Here is a 24566-nt window from a genome sequence, read left to right as displayed (position 1 = left end):
TTTTGGCAGAATTTAGGTCGCAACTTCAATGATTACAGAAAAGTGAGTGGTTGCATAGGCTCTGGTTCGACTAGCTCCCTGCACCCTTGCAGGTAGCACTGACCCAGGACACCAGCATAGGCCAGCCAAGGGTGAACACCTGAGGTAGGTGAAAAGCCCAGGAACAGATTACATGCACTCCCCAGCTGCTCCCCTGGACTCAGGCACGGGCACAACCCCCTCTCAGGGGTTGACCAAACCAAGTTGAGTACCTGGATTCCTTTAACGGAATACCCTTCACATAGGGATGGCGAGACTGCTCTCCCATCCCTATCACTTGAACCAGTGCCTATCCACAACCTTACAAGTTGTGACGAATTGCTATGTGGCAGACGAAACCCAAATGGCAACAGCCAATCAGCCAAGTGGGGAAAAGTCCTGCCGTGCCCCTGTCCCAACGACAGATGACACACGACGGCATAGCAAGGTCAATCGCAAAAATGCCCTAAAAGTAGGGAGAGGTGGGCGGGTGTTTCCATGCATGAGCCAAAAGAGGAAGCTCTGGGTCACGTACAAAGGTACATATAGGTCCCTCGATCCATTTAGACTGCACCCCATTGGCCAGATTAAACCCAGCAACAAGGGACCTACCAATTGGGTGTTGTGGTTGTCCAATAAACCCACCCACAACAGGGAGGTCCCTAAAAGAGAGGGCACCTCTTTTAGGGAGGACACGATTTTTCTAGGCACAAGGGTTAGAGAAGGTGACAGAAAAAAGGCAGAGGCACAGGAGGAGGAGAGGAGGAAAGAAAGAGACCCACAATAAGACCTGGCACAAGGAGTTAAATTACTCTGCAGTCTTTCAGCCCCTTTTCTGTTTTTTTGTTTTTTGTTTTTTTGTGGGGGTTTTGAACTTTTTTTACTAAAGATACAGTGATCAGTAAAACCACATTTAAAGTGAAATGGGGTGAAAAGAAACCCTTCCAGTCCAATGTCTTGAAGTTTATGTACTACCCAAGTGATTTTTTATATATATAAAAAACACCCTTTCAATTAATAGCCCGTGTTATGTTGATGCAGCTCTTAAGAAAAGTATCCCATGGGGGTTAAACCTTGGGGTCACTACAGACCCCAAATAACATCTTTGTAGTTTATGCGCACCTGAACTATAAGTAAAAAATCCTTACTTGTTTTACATTCATTTGGAGTTCTTGCCAAACAGAGTGACTCCATTGAACCCCCGCTATCCAATTAATGAAGTGGTGTTTTTACGAGAGCAGGAGAGTTTTAAATGTGAGCTGGGAAATGTAGCGCTAGAAGCAACCCTTGACTTGGTCTCGCCCTTAAAATGTCTATTGATTTCTTTTTTTCCCCTTGTCACATTATTGGAATTGTTTCCTTCCTAGCTGTGATTGAGACATATAAAACTTGGAGGAGAGAGAAGCCCTGTGTTTGCTGAGCATACACTTGTTACACAAGCCTTAACTACTTAAGGCGCTAATGGAATATGTCAAACAAATCACTGGTGATGTCAACACATTGCATTGTCATTGCCGCACTGAATCGTAGTTTCTCTGGGCTCAGCCATTGATGGAAACTGAAATTGCATCATGCAACTGAGACATCATTACCTCTGTGAAATCAGGGTTATATAGTGGATGGCTTGAAGTGAATGTCAAGTAGTGTGCAAAAGAGAGTGGTTGATAAGCTTACAGCCCCCCCCCCATCCCAAGAACTTTAGAGCAGCCCCAAGACACTGATTCTGAGCTGTCAATCTTATGGTGAACATTTTTGGAGCCATGTAACGCTCAAGTTGTTTGTCAGAAACTCCGAGTCATTAATCCTTCCTTGATGCTACGTAATTAAAATTTGAGAAGGTATTATTTTTGGATTAGTATTGGAATTTTATACATGATGTCACTCTGCAAAGATCTGTTGTATTATTTCTAACCCAGCTCACTTATAAAAAAGAGTGTGTGAGAGAGAGAGACCATTGCCAAGTAAATTGGCTGCTGGTGCTATCAGCATCCTGCAGTGTTTTTGTTAATTATCTTGCCATAGTTGTCTGATGCAGATAACAATCTTTCCAAAAGAGGAGACAGATTTAAAGAGGCAGAATTAATGAAAATTGATTTGTGCAGCCTGTCATGGCAAGATCTGCTGGGAGACCCTCCTCCCTGCCATGATCTGCATAGATGTAATTCCAGGCACAGGTAGGGTCCCCACTGCAGAATACTAATTATGGTGCCTGGGCACAATGTGTCTGATGTGACTGACAGATGAACGCATGAAAAAGTCTTCAGAACTGAGTTCATTTGTAAAGTATCCAGGGAGGACATGGATCCAGCTACTGGGAGGCTGCATGAACAAAGCTTAGGGAAAATGGAGGGAAAGCCAGATGATAAATGTAGTGTTTCTGGGGTATGTGTGGATTTCATACAAACAACTTGTGCATACAGTGGTAAATGTGCATTAGCCTAAGACATAGCTGTCAATGTTCCCCTTTTTTTAAGGGGAATTCCCTTATTCCTCGCAAGAAAAGGGAAAAGTTGACAGCTATGGCCTAAGATAACATTTTGTAAGAAGAATTTCACTGGGGTGGCATGGCTGTGCGCAACCTAGCAGTAAGCACATGGCAAACCAACAGTAGGCACACAACAAACTAACAATGGAGGATTGGCCATCTATGTAGTATCTAGGAGACTTATCCTCCAAGTCTGGAAAGATAAACACTCATCATCTATTATGCAATGGTCTGGGGAATATACTGTCCTTGCTATTGCCTTTTGGGGGTCCTATACTGGGGGTGGAGCAAGGGTGTGGGCTGGCTCCCTTGTGCTAAAATTGTTGTTTAATTGGGATGGGGTTTTAACTTGGCTGGGTGTTGTTTTATTTGGGGATGAGGTTGCTTTAAATTGTTTTCAATTGCATTTCCAAGCACAATTCAAAGTGTTGGTGCCGACCTTTAAAGCCCTAAATGGCCTTGGCCCAGTAGACCTGAAGAAAGAAGTCACACTAAATTTATTCTTTTTATTTTTTATTTTGATAAAGTAACAATCATAAATAAAAAGAGTCACAATAACTTTAAAATAAACAACTTGTATCAAATAAAACAATATTCAATGACCCATTAGAATAGAATAGAAAACAGCAAAATCAAATATCAGCAAATCATAATTAAACAGTTTACACTTATCAATTACTAGAATTACTAAACTATAATAAAAAATAATAATGGCAAGTCACAATGCATAAAATACCACAGAACATGAAAGCACCATGTTAAAGGATCAAATTGAGAAACACGGATGCACAACTTTAAAAATTATTTTAAAACATATCGCTGGATTCGTCTTCTCTCTTCCCAGCTTCTGCTGCTGTTCTCACAATCATGGTCTGGGAAATCTCCTAGGGCTGGAGGGTAGGGCAAGGCAGGTGAAAAAACTTATTGCCTGATGGCCAGCAGAAAATCTCTCCCACCCTCACAGCGCGGGTCTACTTTAAGAACGACTTAAGTTTGGCTGGGAACCATTGGCTTTGGTGTATCTTGAGAGATGCTCTTTAAAGGTCAGTAAAGCTGTGTGTGACCTGTGTTGTTCAGAAAATGCCTCTCTGTATGAGTCTGTTCATCTGTTAAGAAAATTCTCTGGGGAGACACCATCTTCCCACCCCTAATTTACAAGAGACACCCTCTGTGTTCTTGTACCTGTCTCAAACAAATCACTGCCTTTGTTTGTTATTATAATTGCCATTGAAGGACGAATTGCCATTCTTCCAGTTTCGAGAACCTTTAGCTGTTTGGAAGAAGGACGTAAATACTTGTACGGGGGCATTATAATGTTCATGCAGTGCAAAGCCGCAGCTGGTGAGATTCAGTCTGAACCACTGCCTGCATATTATAAGCCATCTCTTGTATATCTACATTCAAAAGAACAAATGCTCTCTGCTTTTGAATCAGCATCAGGGAAGCTGTTGCAAGCTAAACAGAACACAGCATGCAGCAATCTGTAATACCAGCAGGGATGCGTCTGTGTGTCTGTGTATGAGATAACATGGATCTCAGGCCCTTGACTGTGGTGTAAGAACAGGGGTGTTAAAAGAGGAGACATAGGTAGCTGCCTTATACCTGGTCAGGCTATTTGACATCTCCTCTGGTACCATCTATCATGACTGGAAGATGCTCTCCAGGGCTTTGGGCAAAGATCTTTCCCATCACTTGCTACCTGTTTTTTGTTGTTGTTGTTGTTTTTAAACTAGAGATAGCAATGATTGAATGTGGGACTGTTTCATATAAAGCAGGTGAACTATCACTTGTAAAATGCTGTGAAGTATGAAAGAGATCGTTACAGCTGCGGGAAGGTTCATCAGCCCAGGCGAAATAGGCTAAGGAATGTTCTCCCTGCTGAAATACCTATTTAAGCATAGCTGCCTGTTGACTCATAGGAAGAAAAATACAACTCATCTGTTCTTTCACGGGCCATGTTTGTGCTGATGTTGTTTTATTCCTGAGTTTAATTTGTGTCTTTTTTTAGATTCACCTGTAACATGGGAATAATTATCCTGGCCTGTTTTGCAAGGTGGCTGTGAGGACTGCTATGCTAACATATGTGAAGCACTACAGGGGAGAGGAAGAGCTATATATATATCCTAGCTTTATTCTTAAGAACAAAGTCTGAGGGTTAGTGCAGGTTCCAAGGAGGCAACAATAGCGATGAAGTTTTCTTTGCAATTTCGCAGAGAGCCCAAATGATTGATTAAAACAGGTTGATAAATGAACTGATTTATCTCATCGCAATCTTACATTTGTCAATGATGCTTTTTATGAGAAGAGAGCAGGATTGCCATTTTTGCCCTAGGAACAAGGTCATGTTTCTGTTTTAAAGGATGACTTGTTGGAAATACAACATCAGAGGTCATTCCTTGTGCAAATTAAGGATTATTTCTGTTAGTGTCATAGTCAGCTAGTCATGAGGTTGTTCATCGTAACAGTTTAATGCATGTTTAATACGTGTTTAATTCATGTTTAATACATGTTTAATGCATGTTTTAAACCATGCTGAGTTGCCATGTGCCCTGAGTGGCAATGTAGTTCTGAAGATGTTTTCCTCTGTATGTTTGGGTGAATGTCTCCTTGCTCTGTACAAGGCCTGAAGTAAGAAAGAGAAAACTTCTCTGTTTGTTTCTCCTCAGATTATACACCTTATTTTTGTTCAGCTTCCTCAGCAAAGTGTTAACTGGGTTTTATTTTGTCTTTGGACTCAATCTGCATAATTTAAGTAACTTTGCTAGGATGACCAATTTTGGTACTCGAAAAGCAACTGCTCTTCAATTCTTTTAGAGCCATAGGATGGCAACGTGAAACAGATGTTTAACAATTCCTCCCATGCCAGTTGCACCATAGTAAGGAGTTTTTTTTGTGTTTTTGTTTTTTAGTGGACATGGTGTACTGTAAGTGGCTTATAGCAGACATGCATGGCCAGTGAGACTTTGGACTTTCTTTTTCTTTTTCTGGGATAGCTCAGTCAGTAAAGCATGAAACTTGTAATTTCAGGGTTGTGTGTTTGAGCCCCACTGTGGGCAAAAGATTCCTGAATTGCAGAGGGATGAATTAGATGACCCTTGTAGTCCCTTCCAACTCTACAATTCTGTGATTTTGTGATTAGCCACAATTGTGAACTTTTGCAACCCCCTTTTTGCAACTGCAAGTTATGTTGGTACAGCAGCGGTATCCCCTATTCCAAGAATAATAAGTTTTTTGGAGAAAACATTTTGTGTGCAGAAGCTTCTGGGATATTTGGATCCTGCATGCATACATTTGAACAGCATACCGTGGGGGTTGTGCTGTATTTTAAAAGGCTTCTTTTGTGCACAACTCTTTTAAGAATAAAAACCCATTTTAAAAAAGCCACATCGTTAACTGGCTCTGGTTAAATCTCTCTTTAGTCATTCTGTTCCTTGTTTAACGCTGGAGTCATTTCAACCAAAACATTGTTCTCAGATATTTGACTTTAAATTTCTGATTTAAGGCAGAAGTACAGACAATGCTTTAAACAGGAGAAGATGCTTTCATGCGGCATCCTGCTGCTCTGCCTGACGTCTAAGTTTGTGAATATCTCTTTAGGAGTCAAAAGGAGAAGTAATGGGATAGAAAGCAAGATGATGACTTGTTCATGATGATGTCTGAAGTATGCTCTGCACCAGATTTGTGCTTTTCATCCAGAGAAAAAACATGGCTTAAGGAATGCAAAAATCTATTATGTAGTTGAAGCCTTAGGTGGTAGCATCACCACCATTCCTTTAGCTTAGTGTTTCCCAAACTTGGGTCTCCAACTCTTTTTGGACTACAGTTCCCATCATCCCTGACCACTGGTCCTGTTAGCCAGGGATGATGGCAGTTGTAGTGCAAAAACAGCTGGAGACCCAACACTGGGAAACACTGTTCTAGCATCATTCCTACCTTCCTTTCACAGTCAGAATAGCCATGATTGTGAAGCAGAATACTATTTTTGAAACAGGCATTGTTGTCTTCTTCTTCTTCTTCTGGAATGTTAAAAGACACACAAACGTCTTACAAAAGCATGTTTGCAAAGGAGCGCAAGTCCAAAAGTCCAAAGATATCTTACAGCCCAGACACCACAAAATCTTTACAAAGGGTTTTTGTGTGCATTGTTAGAGGTCATCTGTGGCCCCACTAAATGGCAAATCGTGTCCTCTTCACAGAGGGCACGTGTTGCGGTGAGGTAACTAAGACTGATCTCATCGTTTGTGTGGGTGGGAGCAATTGGATAGCAACAACAACCCGATTGGTGGTCCCTCGGTGGTTGGGGTAATTTTGGCCAATGAGGTCATTTCATGCATTAACCGAGGGACCTATATACCGCTGCATGTTGTGTTGAGCTTCCTCTTTTCGACTCGTGCATCGGATCACCTGCCCACCCTCCCTATATTTAGGGTTCATTATGACCTTGCTATGCCGTCATGGGTCGTCTGCTTTTGGGACAGCGGCCCGGTAAGAATTTTCCCAATTGGCTGGTGCCATTTGTGTTTTGCCTGTCGTCTAGCAAATCATCACAACTTTGTAAGGTTTGGCGGTTAGGCATTGGTTCAAAGTGGGGTGGAGGGGAGGTTGTCATACCTGCCCCTCCCAATGTGCGATAGGGTGTTCCATTAAAGGAATCCAGGGGCTCACCATGCTTTTGTCCATCCCCTTCCAGGCATTAGGGCCATGCCAGAGCACCTGGGATCATTTGTGGGGAGGTTGCGTCTATAGTAGGACCAATGCTCCCCCAGGATGTTTACCTGTACTGACTTCTGTCGGTGTCCAGTTGCCAGAGGTGTAGGTGCCGCTAGTCGAAGCAATGCCTAAGCAAACCACTCACATTCTGTAATCAATAAAGTTGTGGCCAGAATTATGCCCATAACCTTAAACTAATATTGGTGTCAACTGTGTCTTTATTTGGGAGGTCTTGGGGGTCTTCACACGCAAGTACATTAGAATGTTGATTCATGGACAATCAAGATTGGATAGCAATGCAGATGATGTCCACCTTGCCAGATCAGGACTAAAGCCAAGCTTCTGACTGAGTGTGCTTTTGTATGGCTGGGGGCCAGGGAAGCAGATCTGAATGTACCCATGGGGGGATATGTCTGGCCCATTCAAATAAAAATATCTTCTGTGCATTTCTTTCTTGCCTACACATTTGTCCACCCTTCTGTGTTATGGATCTGCATGCTCACATTGATAAAACACTACAAAAAAGCGACAGCGATTTGATAGTACACACGGTTGCATCAAGATTCTTGTGGTGTTTTACTGAGTATACAGTCCTGTTTTTGGACTACACACAAGGATTCTTGATCCACCCATATATACAGTCACACCAAGGTGGCTTTGTTTAGAATGTTTTATCAACACACATATGAATGTTGGTAATATAAAGGGGAAAAACAGAACAGTGGAAGATTCCGAATAGATCAATTCCCCTTCAGCAACAAGACAGCATCATTCAGAATGACAAAATCCATTAAAAAAAATTCAGATGAGGAGAATTTCGGTACCATGCTTACCTTTTTTGTCTGTTGCAGGAAGATGACTGTGATGAATACTTCATAATGTCTTTCCGCCCCTACTGTTAAACCAGTACTTAGTCATTACATAATATCTTTTCATTTTTCTCTCCCCTTGCTTTTTCTTTTCTCCTATGCTGCAGCTTTTCTTGACTAAAATAACTCATAATTGCAGTAAAGGAAATGCTCATCAAGATTTGAAAGAAAACTGAAGTAAACTACTAGCAACTTCAGAATCATTTTATGTCTTCTTCATTACATACACAGTATATCAGAAGGGAATTATCTAACTCCATTTCTCTTAGCAACTAGGAAATAGAAAATTCTAAGTATGTAAGGGGAGGGGGGAAAGAAGAACATTTAAAATGTGCTCCACTGAAATGGCTTTCGTTGTGTGAAGGATAGAGAATTATTGCTGATGCCAGTAGTTTCCAGACTTTCTACCCTCTAGGAAAACTTTTTACAGCAATTTGTCTGCAATAGACACAGCAACAGCAAACAAACCAATGGTCACGTAAAGCATACTCAATAAACACATGAGACATAACCGGCTGTGTTTTTAGATAAATAAGATATACTATTCATAGTATCAAATTATAAATTTCAACAGAAGTAACTCATAAAGTTCAACAAACAAACAAAGCAGAAGACCCAGTGGATCAGATCATTCTATAGTCAGTTCATGCATAAGGTCCATCCGTGTAATGGTGTCCATTCCACCTGTCTGTTCATAAAGTCCAAACCATCCACATGAAAGGTTGTTACAGTTCCACAAAATCCTTTCACAAAGTCTAAGACAAGGATTTCCAGAATATTGGCCTGGTTTCGCCGTCCTGGGCTTCATCAGTTGGACTCCAGCTTCCATTCTCCCTGATCATTGACCATGCTGACTGGTGCTAATGGAAGTTTGAGTCCAACATCACCTAGAGAGCCACACATTAGCTAATTTTGCCTTGCAAGAATTAAGGCTATACCCTAAAACAAACACAGAACTCTTTTGACCTTGTCTGTAAATGCCGATCTACTCATTTGAAGTCCCCAAGAAACCATAAGTTTTCTCAGCACGGAGTCTGAAACCACCACCTTACATGAATCCGCATGCTCATACCTTGTGCACTTGTGGAGGTGAGACATTCATTTCAATGAAGGTTGCAACCCACTTGGTAATTTTTCTCCTGGTTATGCTTGCTGCATGGAGTGGGTGCCACAACAATCTGTTTCGATGGGCTAAGGTCTAACCTGATGAAGGTCTGATGTCTTCTTTCTCTTCCCACGAGAGGCTTGATTTGCTTTTAAGTCCTGTCTGACCTTTGAGTTTGCAGATATATGTATAAAAAATAGATATATAAAAATCTCCAACTTTTAGATTTTTTTTCAGTAATCATGATGGCTTGGATTAATTCATACATACCAAAAATCTTCTGTTGTTGGTGTGATGATATTGAGGGAGAAACCAATGTTATTCCTATTTTATGGGGAAAAGGAATGTGTGGTCCTCCAGATTTTGCTGGACTCCAGTTCCCATCGTCTCTGATCCTGACTATTGACTATGCTGGCTGGGCCTGATGGGAGATAGAATTCAACAACATCTAAAAGATCCCAAGTCCCCCACTCCTTTCATAGACTATGGCTGCATGCACACCATATGTTTAAAACATTTAGGAACCATAGTTGACCCCTTACAGAGATACTGTTATGTACTGAAGTTCTCACCCTGGGCCAGCAGGGGGATACTGTAGATAGTTATGCAAATAAGGGATCGAAAGTGACGTTCAGTGATTGGATAGTTTTAGAAAATTGTTACAGTTACGTTGTACTGGAGCTCTATATAAGCAGGCTGACTGAACCCTTCAGTTCAGTTCTCTTCTGGCCTGTGAATAAACAAGAGCTGTTTGAAGAATCGCTGTGTCGTCTGATATGTTCACCCACAACTTAACAGATACAACTCCCAGCATCCTTAACATGCCACAGTTCCTAGAATTTTTTTAAATTATTTTTTTTTGGGGGGGGGGGGGAGTCATCGGCTTTAATGCACAGCCTATGTGCATTTTAAATTTCTGCTTTCTAAGCCATGGAAGTACCCTAACCATTTTGAGCATGTGAGTCAGAGAGGTCGTTCTATAAATAACAAGGATTTGACATCATTCATGCAATGAGCCTCCTAGTACATCTTGACATTTTGTCATAGGTTCCTTTACTGAGAAACTCTTATTGCCCAGAGAGAACAATTAGATGAGGATGCCTTTAGGTCACATTCTATGTATGGCTAGCTGCACTTTCTAAGGGCCACACAGCTGTACCATATTTCTATCCAAAGATCTCACACCACGTTGTCTTGAGCTTCCCTTTAGCTGAAACTTTTCACAATTGCTCATTAATGAAGAAGCAAGGTGACCTTATCTCTCCCTCCCCCCCACTTTTTCTTTTTAGTGTTGTTGTTATGAAACTTATACCGGAGATAATTGACATACTTCAAATGGTCTCTAAAGACTAATTAGCAACTGGGAGTCATGTATTAAATCAGCCTAGGATGAATTAAATTCCTGCTTCAGGAGGAATTTAAGTGAAGCAAAGTTTCTGAAAAGCAGGTGGGTTATTCCTGCAGCTAAATCCTCTATGTAGAGTTTGACGATAAAGGTTTTTGGATTGAAACCAACGAGGGGATAACTTCCTCATATTTTGCAAATAAAACATAATTTGTTGTGCACATTTTAAAGAGCCCATTTAGAATAGGGGTTGACAAATGGCAGTCTCCTTGCATTGTTATATAGGATTTTCAACCCTAATGCTAGATCACATTGTTTAAATCCATGCTTTGTAGAGACCTCTGGCCAGAAATACATCCATTCACATTACTGCTTTCTCTTGAGTAGTCCCATAGAACTTTGTGAAACTTCGGGTATATTGCTGTACACTGAGTGTACAGCAAAGCTAAGTATGATGAAAGAGATAGAATAGTCAAGGACAACTGAGTTACGAAATGACAGATAAATCGGTGTAAAATAAATGGTAGGCTTATGGGCAGAGAAGGTCATCTTTGAAGGTTAATAGAAACTGTATACAAGCACAATTTGAAGTTTAGGTCTTGTTTATGGAATTCTTATCTTAGCGAAGAAACAGCCCCAAAATGATATTAAATGAATCAGTGAAATATGATTGGTGGGTGCATTGGGAGTAGATGCCACAAATAAATGAAGAAGATGCTCCTATAGCATAAGCGCTGTCAGTGATGTTTCCAAAAAAAGGAAAGCAGGTTCTTCATAAGTTTTAGGAGTGGGGTGTGAGCCATTTAGCCCTGGGGTCACTCTGCTTTCAGAATATTTACAGGCCCAGAGCCATGCTGGCGGGACCAATCACATGTGTATATGCAGGCCCCACTATCCATCCCCTTGTTATGCACAAATTCAGTTATCCAAACATAAGGAATTATGCCCAGTCCTTGCTATATACCACAGATTCAGATATCTGAACAGTCAGTTTGCCCACTCCCTTACTTGTTTGTGGCTTGTTGGCCATTGCTACATGTCAGTGTTTATATGGCGCCTGTACTTTTTGTGCATTAACAACAATAAGAAGTTTGACGGGGGGTTAAAAAAAGAAAATGGTGAAGGAGAAAGAGAAAGAACCAAACATATCACTGGAAACACATTGTGCATGCATTGTGGTCAATTGCCTTGTGCATGTGCCAGCTGTAGGGTTTCTAGGGACACACAACTCCACCACACATAGGAGTGTTGGGTTTCAAACACATAGGGCTGGTTTGTAGGAATGATCGCTGGGTTGTGGAGCACATTCCCACCCACAGGCAGACTCAGCTCTCTGCATGTTGTGACCTTGGGGTGTGGAGCACACTCCCCCTCACAGATAAAGCCACAGCTGTCTGAACATATTTCCCTTTGTCTAACTTTTTGCAGTCTCAGTAGTCTGCCGTGTCCTGCCTGTGACCTTTGTCTCTGAGACCTTTGTCTCCTTTGTCATACATTGTGCAAGGGGAAAATGAAGTGGTGGAAACAGGTGCCAAAATAACTTTGTACCACCCCACAATTTCGGGACTGGAAGATGTGTAAAAGTCACAGTCCAAATATATCTGCCTGGGTTTTGCATATTGTGTCAATAAAAGGAGCCTCCACAGAGCTAGCTGGCAGCTTGCTTGCGCACAGCTCACCTGCATTACCAACTCTTGCCTCATGTCCTTCACTTCAGACTTCATCATGTCTGGCTCCAGACTTCATCATGCTTACCGAAATCGACGGAACTTCAGTTAGGGCTCATCCACACTTACCTTTTGTGTGGCACAGGCTTTTGAGGCACAGGTTTGTGTTTTCCTGGTCTGTGTCCAAACACTTTTTTTACCCCACAGCTTTCCCCAGGAGAACACACACTTTAATACTGAATCGAAACAAATGGTGATTCACATTTTCTGATTCAGTGGTAAAGAGGTTTTCACAGGGAAAGTGTAGGGGCAAAAAAAGCATTTGGATAGGGATCTTCAAAGAGAGCTTTAAAGCATGGACCTGCAGAGCAAAGGTTGCTGTGGATGAGCCCTTAGTCATTGGACTTATATCTTATTTTATTTCAATGTATCTACTGTAAGCATAGGGACACGGGTGGCACTGTGGGTTAAACCACAGAGCCTAGAACTTGCCGATCAGAAGGTCGGCAGTTCGAATCCCCGCGATGGGGTGAGCTCCCGTTGCTTGGTCCCTGCTCCTGCCAACCTAGCAGTTCGAAAGCACATCAAAGTGCAAGTAGATAAATAGGTACCACTCCGGCGGTAGATAAATAGGTACCACTCCGGCGGGAAGGTAAACAGCGTTTCCGTGCGCTGCTCTGGTTCGCCAGAAGTGGCTTAGTCATGCTGGCCACATAACCTGGAAGCTGTACGCCGGCTCCCTTGGCCAATAAAGCGAGATGAGCGCCGCAACCCCATAGTCGGCCATGACCGGACCTAATGGTCAGGGGTCCCTTTACCTTTACCTTTACTGTAAGCATGGTGGAATCTGGATCAAACCCTTACTTCCAACCTAAATAATGCTGGAATGAAAACAAAGCTAACTTCTGTAAACTTCAGTGAGGGCTTAAATTGTGTTATAGATAAATGTAGTTTCTGTATCCTAGCTTATGAAAGGTTGGGAATTGTCATGGATGTGTGAATCTGTCCATTGCTGATCCATGTCACTTTTGCATGTCAAAACAATTTTTTTTTTTTCCTTCCAGTAGCACCTTAAAGACCAACTAAGTTAGTTCTTGGTATGAGCTTTCGTGTGCATGCACACTTCTTCAGATACTTTTGCATGTGTTTTTCCATAATTACATTCTGTTCTATTTCCACAGTAACCTGATTTATTTATTTATTTTAAAATACTATCAAAAGGGACATATTTAAATTTTAAAGACTGCACACACACTCAGTGATCGGACTTCTGATACAGATTTTGCAATAGGTTTGGTGAAGCAAGATGAGGTGACTATAATCGGTCAGGATTAATGTATTTCTGTATATCACTCAAACTCTTCTGCTTGACCAATGAACTTTTCTGCTATGTCAGTTTGCTATTGGATTTGTGAACTGCTAGAGTCCTTTTGCCCAACATACTTCTTTCTGTAGCAGTCATCTCATGAAATTCAAATGTCAAAGTTGGTACAGAGCATCTGGATGGAAGTCAAAACGTGGTTGTATGTGTCTGCTAGAAATGCAGTGTGGCATTAAAGTCCGAGATATACCTTGGAAAACAGTTCAGGAGAGATCACTCCACTCAGCAAGATTAATTAATGGGCTGGAGACTGCTATGTCAGCTTCTAATAGCCACAGTTTGCTTACCTGGCTTAATTCAGCTTGAGAGCAGTGTAACTGATTTGGGAAATAAATAAATAAACTTTAAATAAGGGAGCAAGGTCTTTTAACTGTGCGGACAAAGTGGGACACGGAGTTTACTAACAATAACTGAAGAAGGGCGATGATGATAAATTATGCTCTTCCAATCTATTTCCAACACATCTGCAGATACCTACAACAGGTTATTGTACAAGGCATGACCTGTGCCTTTGCAGAAGCTGCCGAGTGTCTTTTCAGTCGGAAGACATGCTTATTTCAAATTGTTCAAGACCACTTCCAGACTTTTGTGTACTTGCGAAACACCTTCACTTCTCCCCACCCCCACCATGTCTTTTTGCAGTAAGGAAAGTGATGGGAAAGCACACTGCAAAGTGTGAGATAACGATTGTGTGCTGTGATGTTTCCTAAGCGCCCTGCAAACAGATCTGAATGAATTCTCGGTCAACGGTGGGTGCCATATAACTCTGTGTAAACAAATCAGGTCATCTGTGTACATAGATGGAGAAAAGTATGCATTTACTAAAGGGAGTGAAATTAAGTCTGATTTCAGAGTGGCATAGTTTGGGTCTCAAAATGGAGGTGCCTTTGTCCTGGGGGTGGAGAGGGTTTCCACAATTGTGTATGTTTAAGCAGGTATGGAGAACCTGTGGTCCTCCGGAAGTTGCTTGACTCCAGCTCCCATCGGTCGCAGGCAGCATGACCAAAGGTCTGGTATTATGGAACTTGTAGCCCAAATATATTTGGAGGGCCATCAATTTCTCATTCATGTGGTTGAGGGACTTTGCTCCAAAGGTGGTGAGGTAGACATTGGGAAGACAAGGTTGTGTCTGAGGGTTTTGTGTGTGCATTGGGCGGGGTGCAGTTGGAGAAACAGCTGTTTGAATACCTTTTCTAAAAGAGGAAGGAAATATATTATTAATTATAAATACATCAGCAAGTTTTTTTTTAATTTTTTAAAATATTTTTTATTGATTTTAACATATAAATTATAAAATGTACCACAAAAACTTATACAATCTTTTTAGACTTCCATCAGCACCTCTGATGATTCACCATTTTAACCACTTATGCATTTCTTAACTTTATATTGCCTTTACATCTCTTAACAAATCATCCTTCCCCTTCTCCATTTTTGCAATACTTCCAATAATACTCCTCACAAAACTTCTTGCAAACCTACAAACGTCGTCTGATCTTCACAAATACCGTATTTTTCGCCTTATAAGACACACTTCTTCCCTCCAAAAATGAAGGGGAAATGTGTGTGCGTCCTATGGGGCGAATGCAGGCTTTCGCTGAAGCCTGGAGAGCGAGAGGGGTCGGTGCGCACCGACCCCTCTCGCTCTCCAGGCTTCAGGAAGCTATCCACTAGCCGTGGGAGACCCAGCTCTCCCAGGGCTAGCGGAGAGCTTGCCTGCACCCAGAGGCTTGGAGCACGCTGAGCTCCACACGCCCCAAGCTTCGGGATTAGCGCAGCGCTCCGATAGCCGTGGGAGAGCTGCGCGACTCTCCCACGGCTAGCAGAGACCTTGCCAGCACCCAGACGCTTGGGGGCGCTGAGCTCCGCACGCCCCAAGCTTTGGGATTAGTGCAGCACTCCGCTAGCCGTGGGAGAGCCGCACGGCTCTCCCACGGCTAGCGGAGACCTTGCCGGCACCCAGAAGCTTGGGGCACGCTGAGCTCCGCACGCCCCAAGCTTCGGGATTAGCGCAGCGCTCGGCTATCCCTGGGAGAGACGCGCGGCTCTTCCACGGCTAGCGGAGACCTTGCCGGCACCCGGAAGCTTGGGGCACGCTGAGCTCCACACGCCCCAAGCTTCGGGATTAGCGCAGCGCTCGGCTATCCCTGGGAGAGACGTGCGGCTCTCCCACGGCTAGCGGAGACCTTGCTGGCATCCAGAAGCTTGGGGCACGCTGAGCTCCGCATGCCCCAAGCTTCGGGATTAGCGCAGCGCTCGGCTATCCCTGGGAGAGACGTGCGGCTCTTCCACGGCTAGCGGAGACCTTGCCGGCACCCAGAAGCTTGGGGCGTGCTGAGCTCCGCACGCCCCAAGCTTCGGGATTAGCGCAGCGCTTCGATAGCCCTGGGAGAGCCGCACGGCTCTCCCACGGCTAGCAGAGACCTTGCCGGCACCCAGAAGCTTGAGGCGCGCTGAGCTCAGCACGCCCCAAGCTTTGGGCTTAGCGCAGCGCACCTGGGGGAAAAATAATTCCCCCCCCCTTTATTTCCCCCCCAAAAAACTAGATGCATCCTATGGGCCGGTGCGTCCTATGGGGTGAAAAATACGGTATTTTTCAAATAGTTCGTAAATTTACTGAAGTCTTCTGTGAATTTCTGGTCCCACCGGTTTCGAATCCTTCCTGTTAGTTTATCTAGTTCTGCATAGTCCATTAACTTCATCCTCCGTTCTTCAATCGTTGGTAATTCTTCTTGCTTCCATTTTTGGACCAATAATATTCTTGCTGCTGTTATTACAAATACATCAGCAAGTTTAATTGGCCTACTGGCATTACTTCACTTCACACACCAGGACTCATGCTGTGGTGTGTATAGACATCTGAAAAGCAGCCTTGGTGATCAGAAAGCAGGCCACGGGACTGCCTTGTTTGGCTCAGCAGTGACTGACACGGCTCCCTTAATGCCAAAGTCAAGCATGAACTTGAGTAGATTATTAAGAGAGCTTCCTTCCTTCCTTAGCATGCCCAGCAATTCTATTTATATAAATTCATTGTTCTACATGTAACGTCTTTTAATTCCCATTCTGGCAGTACTAGTTAACTGTGTGCCTTGCTAGAGTCATTTTCCATCAAGAAAATATTGTCAATCATTTCTTAATAAAAGGGAGTTAATTTAAGACTTCTTTACAACTTTGATGTTTAAAACTGTGACTCAGCAGGGAGTTTTTAAAGAAGGTCGCAGAAACAGGGCCATGTTTTTATCATTTGTGATCTCTGTTTAAGGCTCAGCTCTGCTTAGCCACATCTCACTAACCCATGGGAAAAAAGAAAGCTATGTTAACTGTATGCAATTTGGTTGGAATAATTTGGATGAAATACAAAGTTAATTTAACTGTTGTAAAATATAGTCGGTGCTTTATGGAGGACAGGAGGTTTGGCTGCTTCGTGCATAATAATTCTTTTGAAATGATAGCAAATCTTGTTCACCTGATGTAAAATAAAACCATTTCCTTCTTCCAGGGCGGAAAAAAAGTCCCAAAACAAATATTCTATTAAGTTACACATTGAAAAGTAATGAGTTGGATCCTAAGTGTGCTTCTGGTGATGGGAGGTGTGATAACGTATGACATTATTAAAATCTGTGAACTATATCTGTCAAACATCCTGACAGATGGTATACTATGCTCTCATTTTGGTCCATCCTGTCCCACCATGTTCAGTATAAAGCAGGCATAGGCAAACTCAGCCCTCCAGATGTTTTGGGACTACAACTCCCATCATCACTGACCACTGGCTTGCAGATCTCCATGGATGGATGTTTCTACATGCCATCTTTCTTTTTTCTTTTTTTGCACTCACTACAACTGGATGTTAGTTCAGATGTTCATAATCAAGGCCAGGCCATGCATGGTGAGGAGAAATGAAGTTCTGTTCCCATCACCTGTTCAGTTTGTACAATTCCTTGAAAGTGTGGATGAAAGGTGAGTAGGACCCCAGGTTCTGAAAGTTTGGGGCAGAACGGATTCGTTCCATCAGATAGCTCAGAGCTACTATGGTAGCTTTCCTGCATGTAGGTCAATGTTGCTTACAGGGAGGGAGAGGGGCAAAGTGGTGAGGAGGTCAGCATGGTGCAAGTGTGCCGGTGGAACCAACCTGGTGGCCCTGCCAGTGTGTTTACACTGACATGACCTCCCTGGCAACTTTCCCCTCTCCCTCCCCTCTAAGCAACAGCCGCCTATCTCCAGCTCCACCCCACCCTGCATGCCTCTTCACGCTACCAAAATTTCAGATTGAGTGACATAATCAAGAAACAGAGCTTGGTGATAATAATAATAATAATAATAATAATAATAATAATAATGATGATGATGATGATGTTTGCTGCTCTGTGGCGTAGAGCAAAAAACACATTCTAGCAGCACAGGAGATGCACAACACAGATTTGAGCTGCGGGGCAAGGAAGTAGTGTGTCTAAAGACTAAAAGAATGTCCTCAAAGAACCAAAGCAAAAGAGTTCTTTTTGTTGCTTGGCTAATCTAGACACTTTTATAGTGATCAGGCAGTAATGCATGAGATATTCTAGCATACTGATGCATGCCTGGTTAGATTGTCTTCGGTTTGACCCTTTGTCCAGAGTTTGCTCATGGCAAACAGACCAAATTCTTGTCTAGTGCCTCGTGTACTTGAATCGTGGAAACCTTTTCCTCTTCCATTTCTCCACACCAATCGGCATCCCATCATTGTTCAACTTAGGGCCAAACACATGGTTTAACTGCTATTGTTCCTTTAACATAAACCCAGCACAGATGTTGTGTGCACACACGTGCACTAATTGTGGGAATGTCCAGGGATGCAGGAGAGGATATATTGTCTGATTATATCCTTGTCCAACTTGTGTTAACAAGTTCCACAATTTCAGCAGAGTAACATTCCCCTTAATTTTTAAGTTTGCAACGGATGTGTTTGCTCAGGCTCGCTAAAGCCTCTATAATAACTGTTCTGGTATTTTCCCCTTATTCCCTCATAAAATATAAGAGATGACACAGTCTTTTACAAAAGTATAAAAAGGGTTTACTCACATTCTGTTCACAATCAGATCCCAGAAGGCAGACTTAGCTTAATGAAGTAACATACACTTGGAATCTATCTCATAAGAAGACAGTCCCTTTGTCCTCTCTTGGCTGGAAGCCAAGAGGGCATCTTTGGCTCAGTAGATGTTGTTTCTTCGATGCATGTGGTGACGAAGAGAGAGATGGCTGCCCTGCCCCGTGCTTTTTGTCATTACCTGCACAGGTACCACACCCACCTCCAATCACATGCAGAGGAAGTCTGTCCCAGCCCAGAAGGAAACAGGAAGTTTACCTGCTGGCTGGACAAACATTCCTCCCCATGTGTAAACATGTTCACTGTAGGAATGTTGTACTTGACTGCTCTTGTGTTTCACATCCTACACTAATCTAGCCTAGGAAGAAGAGTGCTGTAACAATTAGCCTGTCCCACACCATGTTCCCGAATCAGAATCAACACCCACAAACACACACCCCTGTTATTGAAACGGGGAGAATTGCTTCTATTGATATCTTTTTTAGCCTTTAAGGCAGGCATCCGCAACCTGCAGCCCTCCATATGTTTTGGCCTACAACTCCCATGATCCCTAGCTAACAGGACCAGTGGTCAGGGATGATGGAAATTACAGCCCAAAACATCTGGAGGGCCGAAGGTTGGGGATGCCTGCTTTAAGGCAACTAATCCTGGTCTTGGTCATGGATAACTCTAGTGTTGCAGTGAAACCTGCCCTTAAATTATTTGAAATTGGGGGTTTTGTCCTGTGAAAATGTGGATGTTGGTGATGATGATGCCTCATTCATGGGCCCCTTTAGCATTTCTGCAGCATGGGGTTGAGCTTACCTTACAACTGTGACTTGGCCAATGGAGGTGTGTGTTTTTCTTTCCTTTTCCCCAGTTGCTTGTGCTTCTTGATCTGAAATGAACTCCCGTAGAGGTTGGCAACCAAGTGCCTGAGATTTGTCTACCCATTTATATTGATTTTAAAGGAAGTTCTTGCTTTCAACTTTATTTTTTTAAAACTGTGCTATTTCTTTAAATGCAAAAAGGCTTCATTCCTCCCCACCCCCAAAAAAGGAAGAAAATACTGTCAGTTGCATGGTAGGTAATCATCCTGTCTTCCCACACTGACAGAAAAGCTGAGCTAGATGCCCACGAAGAGTACCAGAAACAAGATTTGTAGAATGAAGCGAAGAACACCCACAGCGCCCCCCCTTTAACCTCAAGAGTAAGGCAAGCCCTGAACCCCACCCCTGAGAATTTCACTGATTTTTTTTCTTCCCCCTTTGAGAATTTTTGAAAGCAATTTCAATTCTCATTAATTGATAAGAGGTTTTTTTTTAAAAAAAAAAAAAAAACTAACTGGAGAAATTCTTGCAACAATGATGCTCAATTTTACACTGAACATATTTACTTAGCATAAAACATTGTGCGTTCTAGAGACGTTCTAAACAGGCTTCTCTTAAGTAACTCTCCTCCTCTGATATTTTGGTAAGCCCCACTTGTTTTCAGGTTTGTATTTTCAAGTGCAAGATAAGCCCAAGTATTCAAAAGCTACATCTGTTCAAAGCTTACAGATGGTCTTTTGTGTTATCTCTAGTTTCTGTATAATTATGTGCGACACTGCATTTCTTTGGGAGGTGTTGCCATGTAGAAATACATTATAATTGAACTTGAATCTGTGCATGCTCCGTAGGGCTTTCCACAATGGTTATAATGAATTTTTCAGTTTACACACTGCAACCTCCTGAGTGCAGATTAGATTTGTAGGCATTAGGTGGTGTATTTATGGTTACAATAGTCCCAGCTCAGTGGGGGAAAGAGGTTCTTCGTATTTTTGAAATTTTTTTAACCTACATGCATCTCTTTTTTTTCTCCCCACCTCCTACCCATTGGAAGAAAAAACCCTCTAAAGAAGAAAGCGGTAATATTTTCTTAATTGAGTCATCTAGCTGAAAATTACATTAGTGCTATCTAATTTATAAATTATATACGATAGAAAAGATGATGTCTTTTACTGTGGCAATACACATTAGCTGATCCAATAAAACCTTTCTCTATGCCTGTTAAGTACCTCATTCTCTGGGAATGAGATGGCAACAACTGTCTACACCTGTTTCATTTTATCAAATGATATGACAGAATGAGGGGTAGCAAAGGTTCAGAAGCTAGGCTCCTCCTCAAGGTGAAGAAGGTGAATGAGCTACTTGAGCCCAGAACATTTGGGATGTAAACCTTTGCTTCACCAGCACCAGAAATTTCTTCCCAGGTGTGATAGAGGTGTTGCACTAGCTTCTCAGCTTATCAGGACAGAGAGACTACAGGGAGGTTGGCAGGGTGCAAAAGCAGCAGCAGGAAACACCAGCTAGCTCTGCACCAGGCTGTTGGTAATTGCTTGCTATTATCGTGGTATAGCTGCAGTGTTGATGGCAGCCCCTTTCTATATGCCCAATTATTCCCTGAACTATTGCTTCCAGTTAATAATTTTATTTGCCTTGTGAGTGATTCTATTTTATCATCTACTGATCTATTGATCACCTGTTGATTAAAATTTGGTCAAGCCATTGAGTATGTGTGTGGGCAAATCACTCAGATAAATATGCTGAATCAAACCTTGAGCCACTAACAGGCCATACCTGAATTAGGATGCAAGCCTACCAAGACCTAATAGGGAGTAAATCTCACTGAAATCAGTGGGACTTACTTCCGGGTTCACACGCACAACATTGCACTATTAAGAGCATTAAGAATGGATGCATTAAATGTGTTCAAAGAGGCTTTGGATATTGTCAGGGAAGCATGTGCAAAAATTGCTACGAATGAGTCATATACACCTGAGGATTTAAACAACAACAACAAAAGGAAAGTGATGGCGGGTTATTTATTCTTTTGGCAATTCTTCACAGGGGTGTGGGAGAATCCACTCATTGCAAAAATAGCAGGTTCCCAAAGAGACCTATGACTACAGTGAAATCACATTCATCATAATAATATGGTATTTTCCATAATGTGAAAAATTGAAGTGCTCTCTTTAACAGAAGCTCAAGCCTTCAATATGAAAGTGGTATGAACAATGAGTAACATTTCAGGCAACCCAATAAAAGATGAATATATTGCATCTCATTTAATAGAGTTTAAAATATTTTAAATTCAGAAGGTCTGCAGAAAGAAAAGTGAGGAAAAAAGCATGAAAGTGTTCCCACTGGGTTATTTCATTGAGCTTACAGAGCACGAGAGGAGTTTATTGGAGCTGTGCAATTAGGGCCTAAATGTCCATCCTTTTTGTTTTCTAAATAGTGAATTTCCACAGTGAGTAACAATACAGAAACGGTTTTGTCACCTGTCGTTCAAATCAGGATGCTGCAATGAAATGAGAATGGATACAGCTAGCATGCTGGGTGCCTCTTGACAACAGTAGGTGTTCTGCTGCATAGGGATATGAATTGATAATGCTGTGAAAGTCATTTTCCCTGCCCTATGTCTCAAAAGCTTTCTGGCAGGTTTGTGCTACTTCTTGCCATGGTTTGTTAGTCACATAGGGAGCTGTACTCTTATCAGGTCAGATTATTTTTTCCTTATAGCCTGGAATCATCTAGTATTACTGGCAGCTGCTCTCCAGGGGCTGCGGCACAGGTCTTTCCCATCACTTGATTCTCTTAACTGGAAATCCCAAGAATTTTGTTGCTTCGTTGCGATGACTGAAATGGCGACAAAGGAAATTCACCGAGGATCCCCGATGAACAGTGCAATCCTAACCCAAGATCAGAGGCACCAACTTCCAAGGGAGAGGAGGGCGGGGAGAATGCCATGTGCATGATGCCGTGTGCGTGATGTCAGGATGCTAGGAGGAGCTAGGAGGTGGAACCAAACACAGCAGCAACACAGCTTCAATGGCTGATGGCTCCTGCTCCTCTTACAGGGAAGCTTCCCCTGTCTTCACCTGTCTTTCCCGTATGTGGCAGCAGGAGGAGAAGCCACCAGACACTGAAGGAGTGTCTCCACCCCCATCGTTCTACCTGAACACTGAGGGCCAGCTCTGAGGGCCTTCTGGTGGTTCCCTCACTGCGAGAAGCCAAGTTACATTAAACCAGGCAAAGGGCCTTCTTGGTAGTGGCACCTGCCCTGTGGAACGCCCTCCCACCAGATGTCAAAGAGAGCAACAACTACCAGACTTTTAGAAGACATCTGAAGGCAGCCCTGTTTAGGGAAGCTTTTAATGTTTGATGCATTACTGTATTTTAATATTTTGTTGGAAGCTGCCCAGAGTGGCTGGGGAAGCCCAGCCAGATGAGCTGGGTATGTATGTATGTATGTATGAATGAATGAATGAATAAATAAATAAATAAATAGTATTAGTATTAGTATTAGTATTAGTATTAGTATTAGTATTAGTATTAGTATTAGTATTATTAGCTCCACAATCAGCTCAGCTCCACAATCAGCTTCCTCTTCCTCCTTCTGCTGCTACCACTGGCTGGAGGTCGCGTCCCTCCTCCATGGCAGGAGGAGAGGAAGAAGAAGAATGAGCTGGCCACTGAAGCCACGCTATGCTTGGCTCCATGGATGGCCTCCTCTGCCTCCTGAGGCTTTTTTGCACATGGGGAATTCCCTCCCCACCAAAAAATTGTTGGGGGCCCCAGAAGAGCTGGGCCCCTAGGAGTTGGCTCCTATGACCAAGATGAACCACCATAAGAGAAGCTGGGTTCAGCAAATGGGTTTTTTTCTGGCCGAGCTAGGGCTATACAGGCCTAGGTCCCTTATTCCAACTGAGCTGGGTCTCAGCCAGGGCTCAGTTGGCCAGACTTAGGACCAAGGCTTTTATCCCCAGCCGGAATTCACTGGAACTCAATTCTGGCACCTCTCAGGTGGACACCATTGTCATTATAATGGTGAGTTATGGCACCTCTTTTCTTAGAAAAATAGCACTGCTTAAGACAGTGTAAATTTCCCAAAAGAGGGATTCTGTGGCAGTGGTGGGACATGGGGGGGGGATAGGGGCAAGGAGAGATTTAAACCTATCCCAAACCTCTTTTAGCTTGGTCATGTGCCCTAGGAAACAGGTGGAACTTAGCAGGCAGAAAGAGTGGTGTAAATCAGATTCCACCTGAAAGTCGTGTGCAATGGCGTAATTTAGGATGGCATAATTTATGCCAGGGGACGCGGGTGGCGCTGTGGTCTAAACCACAGAGCCTAGGGCTTGCCAATCGGAAGGTCGGTGGTTCGAATGGGAGCTCCCATTGTTTGGTCCCAGCTCCTGTCCCCACCTAGCAGTTTGAAAGCATGTCAAAATGCAAGTAGATAAATAGGTACCGCTCCGGTGGGAAGGTAAACAGTGTTTCCGTGTGCTGCTCTGGTTCACCAGAAGTGGCTTAGTCATGCTGGCCACATGACCTGGGAGCTGTCTGAGGACAAATGTCGGCTCCCTCGGCCTATAGAGCGAGATGAGCGTGCAACCCCAGAGTCGTCCACGACTGGACCTTACGGTCAGGGTTACCTTTACCTTTAATTTATGCCAGTATAAATTATGCTGAGTTTCTATAGTTAGGATTGCTCTGCTTATCCCTGAAATGACAGGGTGACTTTACTCTTGCCTGTCTATGACTCAGTCCTGCCACCTGCTTCTTCTTTTTCATAAAAATCTGATTTATCACCTTTAAGGCAAAAATCTGATATGTCACCTTTAACAAAGCCCTCTCAGGTTAAAGCAGTTTTAGGACAAAATTAATTTAATGTATTTATTTAACAAAATTTGTATACTACTTGACTGGAAGAAAACCTCTGTGCTGTTTACAAAATATGATACAATAGAATCAGACTATATTAAAATTCTTAGTAAAAAAAACAACAACCGTTAAATATTGGTGTTTTTAAAACATTCAAAAGATGACGAAAACCTGCAACAGCTGAAATAGCTGTGAAATAGCATTGTGTTTTCTTTCCTC

At 42.7% G+C, this 24566-nt stretch overlaps 1 protein-coding gene and 1 long non-coding RNA gene across 5 annotated transcripts in view; one reads left to right on the top strand and one right to left on the bottom strand.

The window, feature by feature from the left end:
- CDH12 (cadherin 12) overlaps positions 1-24566 on the top strand; it is a 661518-nt gene that overhangs the window by 58680 nt on the left and 578272 nt on the right. Inside the window, exon 2 of one of the 4 annotated variants that reach the window (XM_083623823.1) lies at positions 3348-3494. The exons of the other annotated variants lie outside the window; for them this stretch is intronic. The gene's annotated coding sequence lies outside the window, so the exon portion shown is untranslated. The remainder of the gene's footprint in view (positions 1-3347; positions 3495-24566) is intronic. 4 annotated transcript variants of the gene reach the window in all.
- The window catches only part of LOC310767246, a 582601-nt gene that overhangs the window by 16124 nt on the left and 541911 nt on the right, over positions 1-24566 (bottom strand). The gene's annotated exons all lie outside the window — the stretch shown is intronic.

The sequence above is a fragment of the Podarcis filfolensis genome, assembly GCF_964270895.1.
Source record: "Podarcis filfolensis genome assembly, chromosome: 7".
Taxonomy (NCBI): Eukaryota; Metazoa; Chordata; class Lepidosauria; order Squamata; family Lacertidae; genus Podarcis; species Podarcis filfolensis.
The sequence above is the reverse complement of the archived record's forward strand: the minus strand, read 5'-3'. Positions and strand labels throughout refer to the sequence as shown.